We start from the raw sequence: 23,497 nt of genomic DNA, 5'->3' as shown, positions 1-23,497 counted from the left end.
CCACGTAATAACGGCTACATCCATCAATTCATTATATATTTTTTATTGTGATTTGTTTTATGAAATTTGGAAATGGCAAATAATCTTGTTTTGTTTCTAGAGATGATGATGTATGATGCTATTTATCACAATGAGTAGAAGAAATGAAACGCATCTTTTATAAAAACTCAATTGACATGGTTCCATTATCAAAAGTTACGTGAAAGCCCGAGTATGTCCCGAATAATAAGCATGAAATGATAAGTTTTTTATTCGATTTCTAAGAATTCCTTGCGCAATGTGAGCGTTCGCAATACAGAACGGATAAAGCTATTATTGTAATAAGTTTGATTTAATTAGATTTTACATAAATTCAGTACACACAAACGATTAGCTCCTGTATGTGAATTGTGGAGAATGAGGTCGTAGAGAATTTTTCGAATATCATTCTTCTCGGCATGCTGCGGAAGTGAAATAAACCATAAAAGATCGTGTTGGAATATCTCCATATTCAATTGAGGCAAAAGTTTTGATTTATTTGTGAGTATTCACGAAATTATTGAAATTTAAAAAACCTGTTATTCCTGTTGTCATTCTGATTCCTTTGAGTTACCATCATAACCATTACAAAAAGTAACCATTTACATTATATTTGCTATCACGTTGGTCATAGAGGTTTTCGATTTGAATATTCATTCAATAAATTGATCGATGTAGCCGTTCCCACGTGTTAGGAGATGATCATGAAACGTGAGAAATTGAACATTTATGTTATCCTCTTAATGGCGAGTACAGTAATACTAAAATGAATTAAACCATATTTTCCTGTATAAATATTTTTATTGGCTTCCGGGTTTTGCCGTAGTCATCTTTGGTTATAATCTCCGGAATCCATTCAAAACATTGACGTCAGCCGTGAAAGGCTACCTTTCTATATAGATGTGAAAAAAATTCATTATAACATTAAAGTTAACAGATCAAAAATAATTTTTCGACACGCTCAAACTCGTTTCCTCCTTTTCAGAAAAGAGGATGCATGCATCTCCACTCACAAGCGATTTGGGTGAAATTGGTGACACGTGTGAATCATTGTATTCCTGCCACGTGCCAGTACAGGGATGTCTGCAGAATGCTGTATAATGTTCGCTGTAAGTATACCCACTGTGATTCGAAAGGACATATAGATTATAACGACACGGAGTCACATTGTCTGCTGCATAATCCTTCATATCCATCTAGAGAAATTCATTGGCAACATATAACTTGCTTCTAAATATTTCCTTTAGGTAGAATACTTTGAAGTGAATTACTAAAATACTGGGAAACTTATGGGTTGATAAAGACTTTGTGCATTTTCTTCTTTCCTTGCAACTCCAACACGTTTCCTTTCATGTGAAAAAATCCAAGCATTGTGATAAACTCAATTCGCCAGTTCTTTGTAGTATGGGAAGTGCCAAATCCCAGAAAGGATCGATGGTTACAGATGAGTGTCCACAGTGTGTTCACCAAGGAAACTATCTACAATCTTAGAGTTATGTGTATTCAAATACATCAGGTATGACTCTTGTGCTTTTTTGTTGTCGCTCGATTTTTCGTTATTCTTCGTTAAGATCGGTTTAAGTTTCTCATCAATTCTATTAACGTCGTCATGTAAACCTTCTAAAAGATAACGAAGGAACTCCTGGGTGTCTTGATGCGTATGACCCATGCGCATCAAGGCTTTTTGAGGAGACTTGAGTTCACTGCTCTATCAGATGAAACTTCTGACTAACAATTCCTTGATAACTTCTGCGAAAGCTTTGATTAAAGCACCCTCCATGCTAGAAATATTAGTATTGATATATTTCATGTAGTCATCCTTTTTCAAATAATTCAATAACCATCTTGTATTTGATAAGCATTGGATAAGTATTGCCAATATTTTTCAACCTATTTATTTTGAGTCCAAGGGTTTTGATAATTTCGACACTGCTGTTTTCCTTCGAGTAATCACGGATGCTATGATTCTCTCCAACGTAATGAGGAATTTGAAGTCAAATTACTTGAAACTGAATTAGATAGATTCATGGTAGTTTTTTCGAATTTGTAAGAGAAAGATAATTTCAGAACTTGTTTATTTTCCTCTGCATCTTCTGAGAAAATCGGGAAATGGTCAATCTGCTTACTCCATTTTGCGTTGTTAATAGAAAATTCTGATTTGTAAAAATATCTACATTTTGGATAACACCTGTCTCTGGCTAAAAAAGTGCTAGCATGAGAATTTATAATCAATGTCTTGCTTCATTAAAACTCAAGGTGTAATCGTACACGAAAAGCAAAAAAAGTACAAAATAAGAAATATCTTTCTTTGTTTTCTTTTCGTAATTCATTGGCCGTGAAAATATTACCAGAATTAAACCTCAATTCTTATTTCATATATCTGTTTCTTTTTTGTTAATTAAGTAATTCAGTTGCGAAAAATATGAAATTCTTCGATAATTAAAACGTGTCATGTTACGAAAAAACTCTTGAAATGAATGAATGGCAGTTTGAAGTGGAAGTAGAGTATTGTAATTACATAATAGGTATAAATAATTGATGTTCCACATGGGATACTGTTGGATGACTCATTCGTATTGTGGTATTCACTTGGTTATAAAAGTGCACAACTTTCATTCAGATTGAAATTCATATTCATGGTAAATTTGAAGATTGATGTAACTTAAATGGATTTTAAATAACGCCCTTGAAGAAACTTGCCCTCTTTTCTTAAGGACAAAACACAAGCACAGGAAAATCCTTAAGGCGCTCTAGAACGGTGTCTGTGCGAAAGTAGCGATTCACATTGGATTTGAATCAGTGGAGATTAAATCCATTTGGAAAAACGTTCTCAGGAAGTTTATTCTACATAAACGCAGTTCTCCAGATGAAAGAGTTTTCAAACAGTGAAGTTCGAAGTGTACTGAGTTGAACCTCAAAACGATGAGCAGCCATAGTCCGTCGCGTATTTCTGATATGTACCGCCCTTGGTGGAATCAAATGTACCAAAGTATCTATTGACATTCCAGGCTATCAAGGTTGTACGTGATGTTCACGTCTCCAATCAGGCGGATGGCTCTTTTCTGGATGGAACAACCCAGCAACTTCAGGGTATGTTTGGAGGAAGAGCTCCATACGTGAGACCAATACTGACTGACGATGACATCGGAAAAACATGTATACTCGTTTATACAGTTTATACTCGTTGCAAATGAAATGTAAACAATTACTGATTGCTGTTGTTAAGTAAAACAAAACTCAATTTCGAAGAAATCGAGAGGAACATGACAAATAGACAGTAGATAGGCTGGAAGGCAGAAGACTGTATAGAACATATAAATGGATTTCTACTAGTAGACTATTTTGATGATCTCGCCGAAACATTTTCTTTAAAGTCCTCACAGTCCAAATATTCCATAGTAAAAAAGACTGTTTGTGTAAAGAAGTAGGTATCGCGTCGCTAGAAACCAGCCCCTCCACTTTACTCTAACGTCTGACTGTACGTCTCTGACTTTACGTGACGTCCAGCGTACAGTGTTGCCGCCGCCATACAATATAATAAATACAACATTTTTAGACTTTTGGCGGTTTTGACATCTAGTGTACAGTGTTGCCGGAATTTAACTATATATATATATATATATATATATATATATATATATATATATATATATATATATATATATTTATATACCTAATCTATCCTAACGTAACCTAACCTAACCAAACCTAACCTAACCTAACCCCTAACCTAACCGTAACAAATTTCCGATAAAAAAGTCCCAACTACCGAAACTCTATCTACATTGTTTATAATTTTAAGACTCTGAAGATAGGGTTATTTATACCTTTTATCCCGTTATTTATGCCAACGGAGATTAGGAAAAAACTTGTTAGATAACAATTGAATAACTTTTTGAAAAATGGTAATAAAACTTTTTTTTCTACGGGACTTGATTCATTCAAGTGTTAAGAAGATCCTAGAATTCTTTTCAAATTTTTAAAATGACATTTTATGTCATAAAAAAATTATTTATTTTGATAAACTCTCTTTAGCGGCAGCGCGCGCATGCCGTAACAGCCGCGCGGAACCCTATTTTCAAAGTCGAATTGAAATTATAAATAATGGAGATAGAGTTTCGGGAGATGGAAATTTTTATCGGAAATTACCTCCTCTTCAACCATCTTTTTTCAAAATTGCTCACTTATTAATATTTTTTGAGTTATTAACGAAAAACTAAATACCATTTTTTTAAAATCTCATTTTGTCTCCGAAAGCCATATTGATGATCGCTCAAGATGTTGAAGCCTTCCAAATAATTAAAGGTATGGTGGTTTATGGCTCTCTCCTTGAATTTTTATATCACTGATAGCAAAGCTGGGTAGCATTCCTGTGAATGATATCTTCTTCAATTCCTTCACGAGTGTTCGGAGTAAAAACCGAATGGGAGTGGCTTTCGTATGATTCAATATTGGAAAGTAGTTATTTCGAATTTATTTTTATTCCAGTTTGTATATGAAACAAACGTATGTGAATAATTCACACATATTTGTAAAACGTTATTTTTTTCATTTATTCACAAAGTTCCCAATTTATGATGATATAGTATTGGGAAGTCAAATGATTTATTGTCAAGAACTGATCTATGTCTTATTCAAGAAACAATTTACTTCTACATTTTTAAGTAAATAGCTTTAAAAAATATACTAAAGTATATTATAGTATAGACACGCCTGAAGAAGTTATTGTATAGTGAAACACGTGTGGCGGTTTTGTAACATTGTTTAGTGAAAATCTCACAATTAAGTATATTTCCATCACATAATCTTTCTCTCTTGAAATACTAATGAATTAGTGTAGCTCAAATTGTTTGATGAACATTCATAGAAGTAAAGTGATAGTGCTCAGACACTTGAGCGATAAAATATATTATTAGTATCGTCTCTAGCTTATTACAATATTCACTTCCTTGTCAAGTAATAGCTCGACGCAACTCATGAAATTCTATGATTAATCGAAGACTGATCGACACAATACTATACGTAATTTAGGTAATCAAGTGAAAATAATAAAGTACACCGACACGGTCGCGGAGTTCGAATAGACTTTCCTTTATTGGACGTTTTGCGAAATCCTAAGACCTGGTCGCGTTTGATGAACTGAATGGATAATTTCGTAGCCAAGGCTGAAATTTGAATTTAATAAAATATTTTCTGATGCATTGGGCAACGGCGGTCAATACCGGCATTACTAATTAAGTTGCGAGAACGTTTCATTGGCAGGGTTGGGATCTTGACGAATATTGATACATTTTACTCACATCAAATGCATACCTTTACTAATGCAAGGGACGGAATTTCATTGTTGCTGCCAAGAAAAGAGACTTTCATCTCTTGTCTCGTCTTGTCTTGAGTCGAACGAGGCCAAAGGAGATTTTTCTCTTGAAAAATCCAATCTCCTCCACAAGACCAGAGATTGGGTCATCTTGTTCAATACGATTAATTCTCTTTCAGAAAAGTTGTGATAATAGTGACAATACCAAAATTCACTTGATTTTTCATGCACAGCTCATTGAAAGTAATTTTTTATGATCGTACTGAACTGAAAATAATAATTATATTTCGAACTCAGTAGTGAGGCTATCAGATCCACCTGAAACTCGTTTGTTTTCTTTTTGAATTTTAACTGTTTCCATAGCAAAAGTACTGTAAAATGTTTGCAGTGAAATACCGATAAGCTATTCGAGCAACGTAATTAGCTACTAGACACAGTGAAACCCAACAACATCGATTTTAGAACGAATGGAGATGACTTTGAAGTGAAATATGCTCATAATCAGAATTCTTGATCGTTTCTTCATGTTGAGAGAATAATCATGTTTCTGGAACAGTTTTAGCAGCAAGTTTTCTTATATACCAGAATGGGGGTAAGTTTGAAGACTGGCAGTAAACAAATCTAAAAAAATGAACTTTAAACGTTCAAGCCAGTCTCGGATATACATCCACAGTAGGTTAAATGGACTGACGCCTATCAGAAAACAACTACTCCGCTCGCTCCAACTTAAGACGAGGAATGAAATACTCTGAAAGAATTTCGATTTTCAATTATGAAATATCATTGAAGGTCACTATCTTGCACTGACGAGTGGCTAAGAAGCCCGAAACCGGTCTGCAAGTGTGCCCGTTCCAGAATTGAAGGTTGACTTTTTCAGTTGTATTGCCAATTGCATATGCAGGAAATTTTCTGTGAATATTCCTGCGCTGACGCCTGTCGGATATAATCTAACGCCGTTCGTGGTATTAGCCAGGGGAGTAGTTGTTTTCTGATTCAACCTACTGTATAGGTATATCCGAAATTGGCTTGAACGTTTGAAGTTCATTTATTCAGATTTTATATCTGCTGATATCATCATTGAGATTTGAATTGTCAATTCCGTATATCTTTGAAAAAAACGCAGTTATTAGGTTGTCTCAAAGTTGTTTTTGTACCTCCATAAATAATCGGTTTTTTTGTCTCTTTTCAGTTTATAACTATATAATACTGTTAAGCAATTTTTGGTCAATTTTTCTTCACCAATCCAAATTGAACCAAAACGCTGTTGAAGACTGATCCACCACAAATGGTGCATGCAATGGCGGAAGAAGAACTAGGCGTCAGCTCCCATGTGGTTTTTGATGGTTTGAAACATATGGGAAAGGTCAAAAGTTCTAAAAGTGGGTGCTCTCCGATTTGAATGATAGACAAAAATTATTTTTCTATGCTTTTGCGCAACTTTTGGATCTGATCGTGAAGTGTGATGAAAAGTGAATCCTCTGCGGCAACAGAAAACGTTCAGGAACGTGTTTGGACACCGATGAGCCTCCCAGAAACTTTTCAAAAGAAAAAAGTCACCAAAAAAGACCATGGGTACTGTATGGTGGTTAGCGGCTGATGTGATTCACTATAACTTCCTGCAACCAGGTCAAAACATCACAGCAAAGTCCTCATGTAAGGCAGCAGCCAACACTGGTCAACAGAAGAGATCCAATTCTGCTTCTAAGACAACGACCGTCTGCACGTTTCACCAATCTTTTTGCCAAAAATTTAACGAGTTAAGCGTCAAAGTTCTGCCTCACTAACCATACTCCACAGAACTCCTGGCTGGATATATGCCATGCTGGTGAACATAACTGCAACTACGAGTCTTCAGAGCGAAGCCATTAAGTTCAGGATCACCAGAGAGTGCCCTCAAGGTGGCGTACTATCTCCTCTTCTGTGGTCGCTCCATGTGGATAGTCTGCTTGATGCCCTCGACAGGTGATATTGTCATCTTGGCCAGGTCCACGTCGGGAAGATTAGCTTGTAATTTCCTCTAAAGCACGACGGATGTTGTTCACAGTTGGTGTCCCACTTGGAACGCTCACTTGGAAAAAGTGATACACAAAGCCAGACTGTCCCTATGGACATGTCGAAGGATTTGTGGTAAAACTTGGGACATATGGTGCAATTAACTTGTGGTCGAAGGCTTTACAAAAAATGGCCTAGGTGAAGCTTTCTGGCTTACATAGGCAGGCTTGTCTGGCCATCACTGGTGCCATCAGTACCACACTGTCAGCGGCCATGCATATCCTTCTAGATCTGCCTCCTTTCCACATTTTTCTGGAGAGAGAGGCTAGATGGACTGCATATAGATTTATGTACATTGCCAATTACACAAATCAATTTAATGCAGAGTGCAGCTGGAAGTCACAGCATTCTGGAAGTGACCAATGACTTTATGCATCCAGCTGTCAACTACGAACTGTGTTTTAAAGTATTATCCCCGAGTAAAGAGGACTGGATCCTCCGGGAGAAGGAAGTATCAAGAGCAGATAATTGTTGGTTCACAAATGGATCAAAAACACCTTCCGGTTCTGGTGCAGGTGTTTCGAGTCGCAGACCCAGGACAGAGATATCAACCTGCCTAGGAATCTATGCGACTGTACTTCAAGGCGAAATTTACGCTATTGAATTGTGTGCGGAGTGATTGGAAAAATCCAACAAGTCAATAAAAATATTCTCGGGCAGTCAAGCGGCGTTAAAATCTCTTGGCTAATACCGAGCAACGTCTTAATTGGTAGCAAATTGCCAAAAAAACAACTCTCGTTAATAGGAAGACGTATCAGATTGTCTCTGGTCTGGATTTCTGGCCATATTAGCCTGGAAGGCAAGCTGCTGACTCTCTTGCAAAGAAGGATGCTATAAGAAGCTTCATCGGACCAGAACCTGTCATTGGCATCACTTTAGGCTTTTCCAAACGAAGATTGAACACCTGGATGGCATGAAGATGTATGGACTTCTAGCAGAGTCTTCCAGGATTGGCTCACTCCAATACGTTTATTCACCCTTCGAAGCTTCATACAAATCAGTTGTTGGACTACAGTAGGAATGAACTTCGATGTCTAATAGTCCTTCTTATAGGTCCTGTCATTTGAATCATCATATGCAGAGACTCGGACTGTTGGAAGACAGTGTGTAATATTGCCTCTGTTTGGGAAATGATGAAGCAGCAGAGCACATACTTTGTGCCTGCCCCGCTGGGGACCGAATCAGGTCTTTAGAGTTCGGCAGAGCCGAACTCTTACCATCTGACCTGAAAGACCTCTTACCATACAAACTAATCGGCTTCGTTAAAAAGCTGGGTTGATTTGGTCGAGTGTGAATAGGTGTGAGCCACAATGAACCCTTGCGGGTTGCGGTGGAGGGTCGAATAGATCCACTCACTTCGGACCTAACCTGACCTAACCTGTATCCGAAAGAAAGTTTTGTGTATGACCTACACGTCTTCACAAGGTCCTCACTTTCTATATATCGATTAAAAAATACCAAATAGATTTTATTAACAAAAACAAATCACTTATAAAAAATATCCCCTTCACAGTGAACTAGTTTATGTAACGTAACAACATTACTGAGAGTTGGGTGAAACTTTTTTCGTTGACCTATGAGATTTTCATTATTTTTTTCATTTAATTATTATGAAAAATGACTGATTGAAATTCACATTATAATCTCTCTGAACTTTTTTCAAACTAGCAATGTTGTATTTTCCTTGACCGTAGGTCATACTTGAAGTAATAAACCAATCTCGGAATAATATGTATTCATTTGCATCGCTTTTATGTTATCAACACAAAATATTTGTACGAAACTTTGGACTCCAATCTTGGAATGACATGAAAATCAAACCACGTCAATCATATCCTTATCTTCACTCTCTTCAATCTACGCCGTTTTTCTTATTATTTATACAATTAATAAAATTCAATAGATTCCTTAAATTTGACCTAATCACTTCAACCTGATCTTTGGAATTTGATGACCCAAAAATCATAAATTCTAATTAAAAAAACTTGCATTTATCTTCCGCCTTCATCACTGAACAAAAATGTGTGTCAACATTATTTTGTAGAGTGGGACTTAAAAGAATACGCGTTTTACCGATTAACTGATCAACAGAATTGTTTGTCGTTATTCCAATTGTATTTTTTTGGTATTCCTTATGTAAAGGTATTGATAGAAAAATTATGAAAATGAAACATCTCATCACTATGTTAAAATATTTGATAATATATAAATTCCGACAAATTTTCTATCATATATTTTTTTTTTTAGTTATATGGCAATGATTGATAGTGCCAACTACTCGATATACCCTCACATTTTTCAGTCAACTGAATAAGAGACCAATAGAGCTCACTCGTAAAAGGTCGGGTAGTTTGCTGTTGTCCAGGATGGTTAGTGAGTGTTTAAAATGCAAAATGTACAAAATCCTCCTCTCTGCGCCACTGGCAAACTTGAAGAACTTGAAAAATAGCGACTCTTCCATCAGATTTTTACTTATTTCTTCTATATATTGCATTCAATCATGATTATCATAATTAAATGAAATAAATAAAATGTCCTATAATTACATTTTACAATGTGCTGCGTCCGGAAAGTGCAATTTTTGGTTTTCTGAAATGCAAACTATCAACCACAGAAAAAAAAGTGTAAGGATATGAATTGTGGCAAATTTGATTCTCTACAACATTAAATAGAACCATTTTGTAAATGGCATGTACCAAAAACAAGATATATGTGAAAATATAACGAATGCACTCAACTGACGTTGAGTATTGCTTTAGTGCTTACTGCAGTTGACCAGATGTTAATTGTGAAAAGATATTTTGACATTTTCTATGCGTTTTAGGTTTGAAGATTTCTTCTTTACTATATTTTTAGTAAATATGTTTATTTAACAATATTATCAAAATTTCTCAAATTCACTGTATTTCTGATTCATTTTATTATGTTAATGGGGTGATAACTTCAAGTTCTGATTATTTCAGTTTCTGCAAGCCTTGGATACCTATTTGGTCACATGGAAAACTATGTTGAATGCAAGGACATTACTGGAGAATGATTTCTATATCCGAGAAGTTTTTCTAGATTTCTAGATAGCTATGTTAATAGGAAGTGAGTTTTGTAGGTCCCGATATAAGAAAGACCTTGAAAGACACTATTTTTGGGAAAGAAAGTTTTTGGCTTTCTACTACTCCATCTTGATACAGAAAAAGAGATGTGGGAATCTTCCAAAAAAAGAAAGGAAATAATCAATTTGAAAATTAGTAACTCTATACATAGATGTGTAGATCATGCAAAGAACACAAAAATTGCACTTACATGGAAAACTGTCATCCTCACTGGTATACATTGATGCCGTAAGACACTTGCCTTAAGGCTCTTTAGTACCAAATTGGATAACATTATAGAAAATACACACAATTCATTCATGAATTACGATTTTTAATGTCACGGAATAAGCTTGATCTGCTTATGTCATCGATGACATCGTAATGATATTCATTCACATATTTGATTTAATCCCAGCCAAGAGGAATCTTATTTGAATTGAATTGGAGGAGTTATATTTTTAGGAGTGATTAATTTGTGGGAAAGAATGTTTGGAATACAAACTGATAGAGAAAAGTATCTTCTGTATAATTCAGTATTCATATAAGAGTATTTGTTTCGAAAGAATTTTTTTCTTTCGTGTAATTCAATGTTTATATGAAAGTAGCTGTATCAGGAGGACTTTCTTACAGTTAGTGTCTGAAATTTACTTCTTTGCATGATCTACACATCCATGTATAGAGTTACTTCGGTCGGTCGGTAGCCAAGCGGTTCGGCGTGGGTGATTTGTTCACTCACTCGAATTGACTGCCGTGTTGGTCGGTGGTTCAAGCCCTAGTCTGAACGATCGATCTTCACTTGCTATCGTCCAACCCGTGTTAGGAATCACACGTTAAAAGGTAAGACCTCGTTAATCCTTAGCTCGCACAAGTTTCGACTTCTGAGGGTTGTCGTTCGTAGGGGTGCGACAGCTGGTTAACGGAAAAACAGATTTTAAACAGAAACAGACAGATTTTTTTTAAACTTATTTTCAAATTGATTACTTCCTTCCTTTTTTTGGAAGATTCCCACATCTCTTTTATTGTATCAAGATGGAGTAGTAGAAAGCCAAAAACTTTCTTTCCCACAAATTAATCACTCCTAAAAATATAACCCCTTCAATTCACACTATTTTTATTTAAACAGCAAAACCAAAAAAAATGCATGGCTCAACTTTGTTGACGTTGCAAAAAAGTAAACTATAACTTTTACATAACTACGCTATGACTTGTCGGATCATTGCTACAAAAACCTAGGCATCGGTTTTCTCCAAAAAAATAAATGTCTCCGAACCAGATATAATAATGTCAGGTCAGAAAATTCCGCTTTCTGCGTGGAGTTAAAATGGACACCAATATGTCTTGGCACAATCATGTCGCTGGAATTGCAAATGCTGATTATCGAAAGTTTGGAACAGAATATTTTGTATGATTTTTTCAAGTTTTTCAATCAATGAAATATTTCATCGTATTGCAATTTCAGACAGCTAATTATTTCAAACCTGAAAGAATTGTTCATGAGGAACTTGTAACAAACAAAAAATACTGAAAAAACTTCACTCGAAAATGAATTTAAAAATATTTCAGCAGAAATAAAAATATTTATTTTGCCAAAAATTCTAATAAAACCAATAATAAATACATTTTTCGAAAATCACAAACAATCGTATAACATGAGGTCGATTCTGAAAATTTTTTAGACGTCTCCGTTTGGGTCACCCTCTATGTAATAAATATAGAATGCATGAAAAATTCGAATTGCGTCTCTTGTATTGACATTAAACATGCTATTTTGTGATCCTATCAAGTTCGAACTGAAAATGCAATTTTTATCAACAGTTCACCACTGATCAACACCGTATAGCTACGCAAACACCTCGCCAAGCAGTTATGTAAATTTGAAAACTGAAGAGTCACAAGACTTCAATTCAATCCATTAAAATTGTCACATACTTATTTAATAAACGTTAGCTGGTATCCGAAATGGAATAATGGCATCGCAATTGGTCACGTTTCCTGCATCCACAACCTCCCGAAGCCAAGTTTATTCAACTCACCCACTCCAGAAAATATTATAGAATCAAATAATCTGTTGCTTTCGTGGTCTGCAGGATTTTAGGCGTTTCATCTGTAACTGCGGTAGACATAGACAAGATAATGCGGCAATGGTTGAAGTGATCTACGTGTATTGTAACAAGGTAAATCACAGGCAATGGTTGGCTTTTATAATGTCCACCGCAGACGAAACGAATGGCCTGAAAACCTGCGGACCCTGCTTGAGAAGCACGAAAACAGCTAATGATTTGTTAGCCACCAGTCGAGGAAGCCCACAGCATCATAAAAAAAATTATCATTGATTTTCTTTCAATATGACTTTAGTAAACGACTCATAGTTTTGAATTATCGTCGAAACAAACAATATCTGAATATCTCTACCTTTATGCAGTTATTTGCATAACTTTTTTAAAAATTTCAATATTGTTAATATCAATGTTCTTCTGATTATATTTGACTAGTCAGTTCAATTAATACAAATATTATTTTTTCACCTTTGTGTATAATACGTTTCCGATAAATAAATTAACTCAGTTTTGAAGCTAAACTTTGCCCCCCCATGATAATGAAAAAAATATATGCTGGTTGATGAGTTAGTCTCTTTAAAGACTTGCTTGATTCGTACAAATTCGCTGGAAATCTCAAGGTGAGCACAGTTCGGTTCAATTTAAAATATTATATCTCTCTATTTACCAAAATCACGCAAAAGGACAACATTCATATTCATATGACAGAAAATACAGTCCGCGTAGATTGATACTCAACAGCTATTATATAGACAAAGGAGACATTTTTCATGTTATTGAACTTTTAGAAATTTCAGAAAAAAATTCATATGAAACTCCAGTCATCCGTGTGTCAGTGGTTCATGGTAATTTCAAATAATTTTACAAATGTTCAAAATGGCGACATTTTGGCCACCTTTTTTTAAAATATGTTTTTACTCCTCTTGTATAACTTTTAGAAAATTTGGCTACAAAATTATCGGTTTCAGGCATATTCTGCGGGAAACATAAGAAAGTATTTAGACTAAAATTGTCTGCAGCAATGGATAGGCCCGATTCACTGATCACCGAGGTCTCCAGATCTAAATCCCTTGGATTTTTCTATTGAGGTTTTATACGTGACTCCTGTATCCACGGAAGCAGGTCATCGAAGGAGAATTCAGTTGCCTGTGGTGTACATCAGCTCTGAAGGCTGTGCAAGAATAGCAAAAGACTGCAATTTTGTGCAAGTGTTGTAATTATTTGAAATCAGAACATTAAGTTTCAATTTGAAAATTTGTGGAAGTTAAAAAAATATAAAATTTTCGCCTGGCAGGTCGATAGCAATGTAAAAAGTTCTAATAATGAAAATGCGAGAAAAATAACAGATAATCTGTATCAAGCGAGTACTTTCTCAAAACCTACCTCCAGTTATTTTTTATTTCTTCATGGATGGGGAGTTATCAGGCTCAAAAAGTTATTTTACTTAAAGATTTTGAAAAAACCATGCGAAAGTAGAGATATTCCAATATTTCTTTGTTTTGACGATGAATTGACATATATGAGACTTTCACTAAGATTTTCACAATTTACACAATTCTTGTTTCATTTAATTGCGTTTAAATCAAATTCATGTGTAATTATTGAAACTGTGATCGGTAAAAAATGTAGCATATTGATTACAACTGTTAAACACCCACTTTGTGGGAGATTAATTTGCAAATCACAATCCAATCACAAGTTTCCCACACAGACAAAAAAATGACACACATTTGTTATAACTGAGTAGGAGTTTTATAGTAAGTACCGTTTATGAAATGAACTTTTAAAGCACTGTATTCCGAATTATTTCTACCTGAGTCATCCAGGTATGTCTACTAAATTGTCGGCATTTTTTTGTTTGATTAGTAAATATTGTTAAGTTACAGTAAATTTTAGTGTGTTTATTTATATATCCGGACTATAAGAAAAAATATTTATAGTTTTATAGTCTATTTCCTTGAGCAGTGGAATGATGCATAATTTTCAAGTACCTGTACCGCAGGCATACACAATTGAGTATGCTAAAAAGTGAAAAATCTCAAAAGACTGTTTACAGTTGTATGCATACATTGAGTAACAAAAATATGGAACACTCATATGAATTGATATATTCTCTTTAAAATAAACCCAAAATTGTTTTTACTTTCGAGAGATGACTATTTAAAGGTCATTTCTTCTATCCCCCTTCCCTCTCTCCGCTTCACCGGTTTAGCGAGAGTTGATCGGATTTTCACTTGATTACATATTTTCATATGTTGTGTATATATACGTTAGCTTGGTTGAATGAGTCGTTGGACCACATATATGCAGCTTCTTTGAATTTCCTCTTGAACTTGTGTTCCTCCCAGTGTCGCTATGTGTTTCTCTTGTGCTCGGCAATGCGGGCTTTCAATGGCCTCTTAATTCCACCGATAAAGCATTTGCCGCACCCACAGAGTATCCGGTAAATACAATTCTAGGAATCGCAGTCCGCGTTTGGTGGTCTGATTTTCGTGAGGCTGCTACGGATGGTGTTTCCGGATCTGAAGCAATTTCTGATATTATATTTGAACCCAATAATTCTCTGAATTAGGGAAGGGCAAGCTGTCTTTTAGACAGAATCTGTCCCACCATCACTTTGGAGTAACCATTCCGTTGAAGAGTTTTTATGATCATGTCTAGTTTCTTCTCGAGACCTTCCTTCGTATTACAGAACCCGAAAGCACGGTCTGCTAGAGTCTTGATGATTTCTCGTTAAGCTTTTTGTAAATAACTTCCACTCACAGGGAAATCATATAATAATAATAATATTTATGTATTCCGCACAAGGCTGTCCATGAATGTCATATTTTTAGTAGATATACACAGATGCAATTTAACATAAAAAAAAAACATGATTCACATACAAGAACGAGAACCATAAGGATGTTGACACTATTTTTACTCTTCATGAGATGAAGTTTTAACAATTTGTAGGTGTAGAATTTTTCAAAAAAGATCACAAGTAAGTTTATATATGGTTGTGATACGGCGAGATCTGACGTAATTATTGGAATATCAATTACAAACGTTTATGATATCATTTTCAAGTAAAAAAGCGCTTTTTGGCAACCGCTCACGATAGGGATACCCAAAAAGTATTTGCACTGCCAGTCATTTTTGTTAATTGTTAGTGGGATTTTGATGAACATTTTCATTTTTTGCTATCAATATCATGGAAAAAAATATATTTGTATATCTATGTACTCCGCTCAAAACGTCATTAATCGTGATCTACAGACCATTCTTGATATTTTATCAGGTCATAAATTGAAGTTATACTCCAAAAAGTCGGCAGTAATGATCTTTGGACTGAAAAGATTGCGAGATACTGCTAAAAATAGTTTTCATATTGATATAAATGGTGACGTTCTGCCTTTTTTAACCGAAACAAAGAAGGCCTTTGGTTTGATTCTGAACTGCGCTTTACAAAACACGTTAGCCATTTGATTCAAACGTCATTCAACATCTTAAGGCAACTGTTTCCAAATCGGGACTCAACTCAAACTAAATTATGTGAGGCGCTAATCATATCGAAAGTTTCATATTGCGATAGCATTTATGGCCCTGCATTACTTCGATTTGATTCCCTCCGTTTTCAATGCAGTTGCCTTCGTTTTTCTTTTGGCGTTCGAAAATACGACCACATATCACCGGTCATGAAGGAATCAGGTTGGCTGCGACTAGAGAAACTCAGGACACTGCACCTTCTCACAAACACCCACAAAGTCTTGAAGACTGGAATGCAACATTATTTGATGAAAAAATTGAATTCTTTCTCAAATATCAACACCAGAAATAGGTCGGTGCTGGTCATTCCTGAACACAGGTCTTCTGTATTTACTTGCAGTTTCCCATACAACGCAGCTAAATTCTACAATCTCTTGCCCAGTGAATTTAGATCCTCCTACACGATGAAAAACTTTGAAAAAAGACTCAAAGAGCATTTATTTGAGTAGTTCACTTTCCTCATGCTAACCGTGGCTCATGCGTTTACACAAAAGATTTGGTGACTGAATAATAATAATTATGTATGTACCGTAATTTTCTTTTATTCCTTTCAAATTTCATTTTTTTTCTCGAAGGTTGAGTTTAAAAACAGCTTTGCTGACACTCCGTCCATTCACCTCAATATTTTTTGTATATTCTGTATGTTCTTACTTCAAGTGAATAAAGACGTTTTATTATTATTATTATTACCTGTCATCAACTATCGAGGAAGCAATTTTGAAGACATCGAATTTCAGTGTTCCTTGTAAACATATAGTAATTTCACATAGTTTCGTTGATTACGAAGGGAGAAAATAGAAGAGGAAAATTGTGCTTCTCGGAATTGCTCAAGACACACAACATTCGATCCTATTGGTCACTTATCTGAAGTAACTGATCATTGAGTTAGAGAATTGTATGCCCTGTTTCAGGAAATCAATATTGATTTCCTGAAACATATTTACTAGACAGGCCTTTATCCGAATCAAGGCCACCACGCTTTGGAGTGATCATTGTGTCCAGGAATGGCTTTTTCCTGAATTATTTTGTTTAATGAATAGAAAGAAAAAGTTCACACGAAATGGTTATACTCAATAAGAAGAAGAGATCTCATCAAATGAAAGTTAAAACGAGTAATTTGTTTCCCATGAAGTCCGATAACCATCCAAATTCACAATTAAACCCATTAACTAAGTAGTTCAAAACTATATGGGAGTTTGAAAACAATAACTCATCAAAATAAAACAAGTAAAAGTTATTTCTTCTGCTATTACTAAGTTATGGTCTGTAAGACTTGATTTTAAATGAATATTCTGAACTGAAAAAGAAAGTATTCCACGTTGGGTTATCTAGCCTGAGGTGAAGAGATGATTACATGTATTATCACTCCTTCATAGATATTGGATTGAAAAATTCCTTTAAGTAGGCTTTGAGAGCACAAGGATCGTTGACTTTCGATGGAATGGACTTTGATTTTTTTGAATAAATTCTGAACACAGTGTTTCTTGTTTTTCGAGAATCCATCCCCATATCTCAGTTGTTAAAACTGTGAAACTATTATTCAACCAATGAAATAAATATTTTTGTTCTGTTTCATGTGTAGTGAAGAGGTCGATTTTTTGAGAAGAGAATATTAGGTGCCAATGTAAATAAAACTATTTTCAAATTCAGGTTCAGCATCCCCAAAAACTCTTCTGTACAAGATGATTCTAAAAAATATCTGAAACTGATCGAGAAAGAACTGACTGAACATCGTTTTTTCACACATAGAAGAATTCTGTTCAAAAAATAATAAGCTCATACTTTACTTGAATATTAAAATCAATTCTTTTATACTATCGCGGGAAAACATCGAATAAATGGCCAATTTTATTTTTTTTTATGTTAGCTCCATATATTTATTTTAATATTTCAGTTTTTCAGAGTCTAGTATACGTACCCTTATATTTTTATGTATTTTTCTAATACCCTTGTGGAAAGGGTATTAGAATTGGACGTTTTTGAAAGTTTAAGGAATAATTTCTTGACAAGCTTTTTGTTCAATAAAGAAAACTAGAAAGTTTACCAACTCCCCAATTCTAAAGGAATATGAATTTTTAACAACTGAGATAGATCCGTAGATATGAGAAAAATGGAACACACTGTATACTAGCTGACATAAATTTGTAGAGCTGTTTCACATACTATTTAAATGTTGAATTTTAACGAAGCTGTATCGAATGTTGACCTCCAGTAGACGAATTGCCATGAGATTCATATGAAGTATTTCACAATTTTTTTATATTTCAATATATATCCATAATTATTTTTTTGAATTAATCTGCCATGAACCGCTGGCACCTCAAGATTGTTGATGACATCATGTAAAGTTTAGTTCTTGAAGTCTGGAACAAAATGGTTGTGAAAAAATTCAAAATCATTTCAACAACATCGATGACTAGTTCTGCTGCTCAATTGGTATGCCTCACAAACTGAGTCTCAGTCTGTAACAGCGGTATATCTTTAAGAATTTACAACCACTGCTTATTTCAATTTTCTTATTAGTCAGTGGGCTATGCTTGAAGACAGGCAGTAAACAAATCTAAAGAAATGAACTTTGAATGTTCAAGCCCGTCTCGGATATACCTACACAGTAGGTTGAATAGACTGACGCCTATCAGAAAACAACTACTCCACTGGCTAATACCACGAACGGCGAGGAATGAAATACTATAAAAGAATTTCGATTTTTAATTGAGGAATATCATTGACTTTAGGTCGATGATGGTCACTATTTTGCTCTGACGAGTAGCTAAGGAGCCCGAAACCGGTCTGCAAGTGTGCCCGTTCCAAAATTGAGGGTCAACTCTTTCAGTTGTATTGCCAATTGCATATGCAGGAAATTTTCTGTGAATATTTCTGCACTGACGCCTGTCGGATATAATCCAACGCCGTTCGTGGTATTAGCCAGTGGAGTAGTTGTTTTCTTATAGGCGTCAATCCATTCAATCCAGTGTTGGTATATCCAAGACGGGCTTGAACATTCAAAGTTCATTTCTTCAGATTTATTTATTTCAATACCGAAACCTATATTGGACTGACATTTTAGAACGTTAACTTAAGGTGATATATTGGAATTCAATTTTAAACAATTTCAAGGCAGATGTCGTATTTCCCAAATACATAACATGAATGAAATGAATTTTTCACATCTCATTTCATGAAGCTAGTTATTGCTGATTGCCAGTGTTTGAAAAACTCTAAATTGAGAATTATTTCTAACTCTACTGATGCACGAACCGAAATTTTCCGAAAATTTTGCTTTGATATCCGGGACAAAATAACATTTTTTTTATATAATTGAGAATAACAAATGACCCGGGTTCTCAGTGCCTTGGTAACTGAAAAAAAGTTTATACTTTTTACATTAGCATAATTTGAAATTACTGTTTCTGTGGTTTGATCCTGAAGTAAATATAACAATTTTATACTAGTCTCTTCATGAAAAAATACAGTTTTCCCGACAGACATATCGATGGTGATACTTATATCGAAAGTTACTTCCATAATTACTTTAATAAAAAATTAAAAATTAAAGTTCATCAAGTTCAAACAAGAATAATTTTTTATTCCACCAATACGGAGAAACACTTTCACTTCTGCAAAGAAATTTAATGTAATCCGGTCAAATATCAAATTATGAATCATTCTTACTTTACTTTATAGTTCCTCAAGATGAAAGAACCATACAGTTTTATAAACTGGGTGTTTCAATTCAAGACTACAGACTGATGATATAATTTAGAACAAAATACTACTAAAGTATTTTGTTCTAAATTTATTTTTGGTAATAGGCTTTTATTCATCAACATTCACGATTGAAAAAAATATTTTTAAAATCCTCAAATGAAATCTTGAATTTAATTTTATATGTGAATTGATAAAATAATATGTGAATTATGTTCAAAATATATCTATCATAAATGAGGCAAGTTTTGATAGATATATGATGGAAATGATCGATACTCGATGAAAATCCATAACGTATTCAAAAAAACACTTTATTGTGAGTTTTTTACAGAACAGTTTTACAAAAACGCAACACGTGTTTAGCCATACACCCAAAGAAGCCATTGAAGAACGTTTAGGATATGTATTTCATGCATAGCAAAAGATAGGATTTTCAATAAAAATATGTATAACGAAAATGAAAATCAAATATATGTTTGCATACTGTGTACAAAGTTTGCTAAAACTTTGCTCACAACTCGCGGATGTAGTAAATTAGAACAGCAATACAGATATTAGAAAAAACATCCTGCAAATCATACGCATAGATCTGTTGTAAGAGATAGAAACCATAAGCCTTTTATATATCACTAAATGAAAGTGGAGCTTACTCCTGAAAAACGTAAAATTCCTGGAAGAATTCTTGAATCTCTCCCGTATTTTCGAGCCAGATCTGCTCCATATTTTTGCAGTTCTTCAATTGATATTTTCAAAATATTAGTACTAATAAAAAATGCAAAATTCAGCATGGTAGCACAATTAAACTTTTTTTCAATTTCTAAAATGATTCGATCAAATACCATAATTACTTCTTTAGAAAATAATTGAACAGGTTGGAGTGTTTGTAATTCATCTTCACAAATCTCATCGAATTGGTTTTTACGTTACGGAATTCGTTTGTTTTGCAGCCTGTTTTATCCAATATTTCATTGGATTTTGTCTCATTGCTTGCGAAGTTTTGAGCAGACTATCCATTAGTGCGACGGAACGGGTAAGGATAGCAGGGCGGTTCGACGTGGGTTCTTTTGTACTCTGTCAAGCGGCCGATGTGTGAGTCGATGGTTCAATCCCCAGGCTGAACGCTCGATTTTCACTTGCTATCGTCCAACCCCTGTTAGGAATCACACGTTAAAAGGTAAGATCTCGTTAATCCTTAGCTCGGACAAGTTTCGACTTCTGAGGGTTGTCGTTCGTAGGGGTGCGATAGCTGGTTGGCGGAAAACTCCATATAACATATTTCAAACATAATATCTTCTTTCTGAATTTCTATATTCACTTGATTTCGCGGAGAATATTCTCCTAAATAGTCAAATTGGGAATAAATTTGAAATTTTTTATAGCAGTGAAGAGATGACACGTCTCGTACTTAGCTTCTGGAGCATGAAATGTTCGTGCCTAGTATAAGTCAAAGTTAAGTAAATTATGAGTTTTCCATTCGTCTGTAAGTGTGAATTTGGCCGCCCTCAGAATTTGCCGCCCGGGGCATAGGCCCCGGTTTACCCCCATCCCCTAGATTCGCAACTGCGTGACTATATTATATCTAATCAAAACTGTCGACTCCATCTCATTGAAAAAAAAATTACATTTTGAGTTCACCGTTTTAAATGTAGAATGGCTTAAATCAGAAGAGATTTTTTTAAACAATAGTTGTTGAAGAAAAATCAGAGAACTCAGCAAATATTTTTATTTCTTACTTGAGAAATGTTTTCTTCAATAATACGACTCTAAGGTTGATTTAAAAAAAATTATTCAAATCACTGAGGAGTCGTGAATCTGCAAAATATACATTTTTGAAAAATAAGCTCAATAAGTACAAACCTTGTTGAAATGTTTCAGTGTAATCCGAAAAGCTGGAGAACAACTCGGAATCCAAAATCACTGGAAAAATTATTGTCACCGACACAAAAGGTTGAATACAGAAACTGACATAGTCAAAATTGTCAACGATAATAAGCAAGAAACCGAAAAAATCACCTTTTTCTAACTAGCCGCACAATGTTTTGTCAACCGCGCTCCAACCAACCTAGCTTCCGTCTTTCACCGCTTTTTCGACCGACTGCACTTCTTTCGTTCGTTCGAGAAGACCTTCCGCAGTGGACTAGTAGGCTGCGACTTTCGGTATGTAATCAAGTCGGTTGTGGTTTGTCCCACTTGTTCGAGTGCTTGGACCAAAGCTCGATAAGCCGGTGTTTATTGAGAGAGGCACTTTTGATTTTGATGGAAGGCACATGTTTTGTCTTGATATCAAGGCAGGTGTTTTTGGGAGATTGTTTTCATTTCGGAGAAATGCCGAGGAATGTTTTGGGATTTCTTTGACTTTGGGTTTTATAGACTTTTGTTGATTACATCAAAATGTACATATCTATTATAAAAAATAAAGTATCTAAACTCTACTTCCTCAAGCAGTGGAGTAGCAAATCATTTTCGAAAAGCTGTTCCATAGGCGTTCAAAATTGAGTCGGTTGAAAACAGAAAATGTAAAATTTCGAATGAAATATTCAATACTTTCTATGAAAAGCACTCTTTAATGTATCACATATCCACACAACTCTACAAGATACCTGATTAAATGAGGCATACCTGAGATACTTTCAATTTTCGCTGGAAAAGAGGATGACGTCATGAATAGTGATTCAATAAGGTACTTAACCAGCTGAACAATATAAATTTATAAACGATGAAGCACTTGTGTCTTATGTCAAATGATTTCCGGGTTTTGCCGCGATCTTCTGTAGTTATAATATCCAAGGGTTTCAACTGCAACTGCTGAACTGTCTTGCAGCAGTGGCGTGTTCTTCAGTCTTGACGTATCAACTGAAACTTGCGTCTTAATGTGTTATTATTAGTAAGTTATACTTACTGTGTGAATTAAAATTGGTACTTCAGGTTTTTCTCCAGTAAAACGAATGAAAAAATGTGCTTTTTCCTCTGAACGAAAATATTATTATACTCAATATATATGACACTCCCATACACCAAATTCCTTCGTATAACTTTGATACTTTAGTGGAAATGTGTTCGCAAATGATGGGAGTTTCAAAATCATCGATAAATAAATTCAAGATTGAGAGAAAAATTTAGGTTGTTAAATCACGAAAACTATCTTCAGGAAGGAAAAATGTGACTGTTGAAGAAACTACAAACTGACAATTGAAAAAACAGTACATTCATTTCATTAAAAGAAACAAATAGACAGGAGAAAAGTGTGGAAGACTGAAAATTATTAGCTGGAAAAACAAAACAAACCCAACCTTCATTGTTCAAAACAACATTTCACTCTTCAGATGAATATTTCTCACCAAATTGGGAATTACACTTATTTTATCAGTTATATTAGCCTACCCATCTTACATCTATTTTTTATTATAACTCCAGTAATATATTTCATGTAGTGAGTATGATCTGGTATGACATTTGACATATTCACCTCTATCTTTTCAGTCTCTGATATATCCTTTGACTAAAAAGTTAAAACTCATTATTTTTTTCTAATAATAATAAAAATATTTATTTACCATTCAATTTGAAATATACCTACAATAATCTTAGTTAACGATAAATAAATATCCCATAGAAGGATAAACCTGTGCATGGGTCATATCATATTAATATACAATAGACTATAATGAATGAAATATAAAAATAAAGTTTTTTCCGTATGAACAAAAACAAGCATTAGAAAAATTGTATAC

At 34.6% G+C, this 23,497-nt stretch overlaps 1 protein-coding gene and 1 long non-coding RNA gene across 2 annotated transcripts in view; one reads left to right on the top strand and one right to left on the bottom strand.

Annotated features, from left to right (window-relative positions):
- Positions 1-1,478, top strand: part of LOC141482424 (uncharacterized) — a 442,404-nt gene extending 440,926 nt beyond the window's left edge. The window contains exon 5 of the long non-coding RNA XR_012465528.1: positions 1,004-1,478. This is a non-coding gene — a long non-coding RNA (uncharacterized lncRNA). The remainder of the gene's footprint in view (positions 1-1,003) is intronic.
- The window catches only part of Ptr (patched domain-containing protein), an 88,029-nt gene extending 66,098 nt beyond the window's left edge, over positions 1-21,931 (bottom strand). The window contains exon 1 of the mRNA XM_074175646.1: positions 21,624-21,931. The gene's annotated coding sequence lies outside the window, so the exon portion shown is untranslated. The remainder of the gene's footprint in view (positions 1-21,623) is intronic.
- Positions 21,932-23,497: the final 1,566 nt, after the last annotated feature.

The sequence above is a fragment of the Leptinotarsa decemlineata genome, unplaced genomic scaffold (assembly GCF_025532065.1).
Source record: "Leptinotarsa decemlineata unplaced genomic scaffold, Ldec_3_MD MMD2_tig00001064_RagTag_RagTag, whole genome shotgun sequence".
Taxonomy (NCBI): Eukaryota; Metazoa; Arthropoda; class Insecta; order Coleoptera; family Chrysomelidae; genus Leptinotarsa; species Leptinotarsa decemlineata.
This window is presented reverse-complemented; position numbering and strand designations above follow the sequence as displayed.